Source organism: Salvelinus namaycush, unplaced genomic scaffold (assembly GCF_016432855.1).
Source record: "Salvelinus namaycush isolate Seneca unplaced genomic scaffold, SaNama_1.0 Scaffold1774, whole genome shotgun sequence".
NCBI lineage: Eukaryota > Metazoa > Chordata > Actinopteri > Salmoniformes > Salmonidae > Salvelinus > Salvelinus namaycush.
In genome coordinates this window covers 720-5,247 of record NW_024058535.1, presented here as the reverse complement: position 1 = coordinate 5,247, position 4,528 = coordinate 720, and the positions used below count along the sequence as shown (strand labels likewise).

The window sequence follows — 4,528 nt, the reverse complement described above, 5'->3', positions numbered from 1 at the left end:
TACATTGCGCCTTTTGACCGATTGATGTACTCAAAGAGCTTTTCTAAAGAAAGGTTGACATTTTGGATGCTTTTATTAAAACATCAGTAGTTAACGACACAAGCATGGATATACATGGTTCATTGTTGCAAAGGTTCCTCGATTGACAAGGTGTTAATTGAATTGTATGAAATAATTATAATAAATGATAATGGCTTACCTAGTTGTTGATGTCACTGAAGTCAAAAGGGTAGGAAGTGTTGTGGTGCTGGTAGTTGTTGTTGGGGCAACAGTGGTGGTCAGGAGACCTTGAAAATAAAGGGAAATACATTTTAGAGGGATTATAAACTTGTAATATGTCATATAACATAGATATATAAGTGTTTTTGAGATTGAGTATTAGACACGTTACATGGTGTTTGATAACTCACTGTCATAAAGAAAAACATAGAAATGACAACCGTATGGTAACAAAAGCAGCATACCTGAGACTTTTAAGACTTCCTGTAGAAAACTACTAGGGTGGTTGACATCTTCCTCTTTGTATACATATGTCACGTTTGCCGTGATTTCAGTGCCATCAGCACTGTGGACGTAAAAATGGGTTTTGTGTGAGAGTTAAACATGCTCCCTTCATCCTGTTTAGCTGTACAAGCAGCAGCTAAATGAAATCTGCAGAAATTCTAAAGAGTGCAGTTGAGAAAGATGGGTTGGTTCAAGGTTATGACGTTGTACTTACATGAAGTCGGCGTTGGGAAATTGAAACTGTTTGCCGTCTGGTTCACTGAGAACCTTATGGAGCTAAAAGGGGACAAAACATCAAGTTGTCAATTACTATCATGACCTGAACATGACCATGGATGGATCTTATGTGTAGAAGTACAGTATCTTACTAGTCTGTTAATTGAATCCTGGATCTCGGTCTCATTGGTGAGTGTGAGTCTATTACTTAGAGACTCCTGGGTTACATTGGTTATTTTGAAACCAAGGTCGATGGCAAATGAAGTATCTGTAAGTTCTGTGAGCACACAAAAAAATGGTCACAATAGCAACAGATCAAATGAAATGCTACAATTTAGGAGTTTCAACAACAATTAAAAACATTCAAGAAGTATTTAGATAGCAGGAGCAGTTGAATGTTTACTTATTAAGAAATTATATTATAGAGTGGAAATAAATGTCTTCATGAAGCCTAATTTGTGGAACTCACTGATATAAGTTGCATTCTGGAAGGTGGTTTGAGTGGTCGTGAATTGAGGAGACAATTGCTTCTTGACGGCACCAAGGACATCATCCTCAGTGGGGACTGGTGTTTTGACCTTGAATATCAGTGTAACAAATACCCCCACTGTGCCAAATCTAAGAGAAAATAATAATACATGGAAAATTACATTTCCTAAAGAAAATGTGTGTACTTGCTAGCTTGTCTTAAAGTATTCATGGTTGTAAAATAAGTTATAGTATTGGCAGTCACCGCAGTAGTAATGGTAGTGACTGGTTATAATTGGAAAAAGTAGGTAGATGGAAAGATTTATTGATGGATAAGGATAGGATAGGATAGGATAGCCTGAACATATGAAAGTTGGTTCGGTCTCTAGCTTGAACGGTTCAAGAGTTAATATTATTTTGGGTGGGTTATTATATGCTAATTTATACTCAATTAAATTGTTTTAGTTTAGAAAGTTTAGAAAATGTTAAAATAATTAGAAAAAGTATCTAAGAAATCTAGTGGTCTTGCCTTCAGCAAGCACATTAATAATAATGGATTAGATTTATATTGCGCCTTTTGACCGATTGATGTACTCAAAGAGCTTTTCTAAAGAAAGGTTGACATTTTGGATGCTTTTATTAAAACATCAGTAGTTAACGACACAAGCATGGATATACATGGTTCATTGTTGCAAAAGTTCCTCGATTGACAAGGTGTTAATTGAATTGTATGAAATAATTATAACAAATGATGTTGCTTACCTAGTTGTTGATGTCACTGAAGTCAAAAGGGTAGGAAGTGTTGTGGTGCTGGTAGTTGTTGTTGGGGCAACAGTGGTGGTCAGGAGACCTTGAAAATAAAGGAAAATACATTTTAGAGGGATTATAAACGTGTAATATGTCATATAACATAGATATATAAGTGTTTTCGAGATTGAGTATTAGACACGTTACATGGTGTTTGATAACTCACTGTCATAAAGAAAAACATAGAAATGACAACCGTATGGTAACAAAAGCAGCATACCTGAGACTTTTAAGACTTCCTGTAGAAAACTACTAGGGTGGTTGACATCTTCCTCTTTGTATACATATGTCACGTTTGCCGTGATTTCAGTGCCATCAGCACTGTGGACGTAAAAATGGGTTTTGTGTGAGAGTTAAACATGTTCCCTTCATCCTGTTTAGCTGTACAAGCAGCAGCTAATTGAAATCTGCAGAAATTCTAAAGAGTGCAGTTGAGAAAGATGGGTTGTTTCAAGGTTATGACGTTGTACTTACATGAAGTCGGCGTTGGGAAATTGAAACTGTTTGCCGTCTGGTTCACTGAGAACCTTATGGAGCTAAAAGGGGACAAAACATCAAGTTGTCAATTACTATCATGACCTGAACATGACCATGGATGGATCTTATGTGTAGAAGTACAGTATCTTACTAGTCTGTTAATTGAATCCTGGATCTCGGTCTCATTGGTGAGTGTGAGTCTATTACTTAGAGACTCCTGGGTTACATTGGTTATTTTGAAACCAAGGTCGATGGCAAATGAAGTATCTGTAAGTTCTGTGAGCACACAAAAAATGGTCACAATAGCAACAGATCAAATGAAATGCTACAATTTAGGAGTTTCAACAACAATTAAAAACATTCAAGAAGTATTTAGATAGCAGGAGCAGTTGAATGTTTACTTATTAAGAAATTATATTATAGAGTGGAAATAAATGTCTTCATGAAGCCTAATTTGTGGAACTCACTGATATAAGTTGCATTCTGGAAGGTGGTTTCAGTGGTCGTGAATTGAGGAGACAATTGCTTCTTGACGGCACCAAGGACATCATCCTCAGTGGGGACTGGTGTTTTGACCTTGAATATCAGTTTAACAAATACCCCCACTGTGCCAAATCTAAGAGAAAATAATAATACATGGAAAATTACATTTCCTAAAGAAAATGTGTGTACTTGCTAGCTTGTCTTAAAGTATTCATGGTTGTAAAATAAGTTATAGTATTGGCAGTCACCGCAGTAGTAATGGTAGTGACTGGTTATAATTGGAAAAAGTAGGTAGATGGAAATATTTATTGATGGATAAGGATAGGATAGGATAGCCTGAACATATGAAAGTTGGTTTGGTCTCTCTAGCTTGAACGGTTCAAGAGTAAATATTATTTTTGGTAGGTTATTATATGCTAATTTATACTCAATTAAAATGTTTTAGTTTAGAAAGTTTAGAAAATGTTAAAATAATTAGAAAAAGTATCTAAGAAATCTAGTGGTCTTGCCTTCAGCAAGCACATTAATAATAATGAATTGGATTTACATTGTGCCTTTTGACCGATTGATGTACTCAAAGAGCTTTTCTAAAGAAAGGTTAACATTTTGGATGCTTTCATTAAAACATCAGTAGTTAACGACACAAGCATGGATATACATGGTTCATTGTTGCAAAGGTTCCTCGATTGACAAGGTGTTCATTGAATTGTATGAAATAATTATAACGAATGATGTTGCTTACCTAGTTGTTGATGTCACTGAAGTCAAAAGGGTAGGAAGTGGTGTGGTGCTGGTAGTTGTTGTTGGGGCAACAGTGGTGGTCAGGAGACCTTGAAAATAAAGGAAAATACATTTTAGAGGGATTATAAACTTGTAATATGTCATATACCATAGATATATAAGTGTTTTCGACATTGAGTATTAGACACGTTACATGGTGTTTGATAACTCACTGTCATAAAGAAAAACATAGAAATAACAACTGTATGGTAACAAAAGCAGCATACCTGAGACTTTTAAGACTTCCTGTAGAAAACTACTAGGGTGGTTGACATCTTCCTCTTTGTATACATACGTCACGTTTGCCGTGATTTCAGTGCCATCAGCACTGTGGACGTGAAAATGGGTTTTGTGTGAGAGTTAAACATGTTCCCTTCATCCTGTTTAGCTGTACAAGCAGCAGCTAAATGAAATCTGCAGAAATTCTAAAGAGTGCAGTTGAGAAAGATGGGTTGGTTCAAGGATATGACGTTGTACTTACATGAATTTGGCGATGGGAAATTGAAACTGTTTGCCGTCTGGTTCACTGAGAACCTTATGGAGCTAAAAGGGGACAAAACATCAAGTTGTCAATTACTATCATGACCTGAACATGACCATGGATAGATCTTATGTGTAGAAGTACAGTATCTTACTAGTCTGTTAATTGAATCCTGGATCTCGGTCTCATTGGTGAGTGTGAGTCTATTACTTAGAGACTCCTGGGTTACATTGGTTATTTTGAAACCAAGGTCGATGGCAAATGAAGTATCTGTAAGTTCTGTGAGCACACAAAAAATGGTCACAATAGCAA

General features: G+C 36.1%; 1 long non-coding RNA gene across 1 annotated transcript; it reads right to left on the bottom strand.

Moving 5' to 3' along the window:
- Positions 1-732: 732 nt before the first annotated feature.
- Positions 733-2,038, bottom strand: LOC120037609. Its single transcript, XR_005474834.1, has 4 exons — positions 1,951-2,038; positions 1,190-1,338; positions 873-997; positions 733-780 (listed from the first exon to the last, which is right to left on the bottom strand). It is a non-coding gene; the product is annotated as an uncharacterized LOC120037609 (long non-coding RNA).
- Between the last annotated feature and the right edge of the window lie 2,490 nt (positions 2,039-4,528).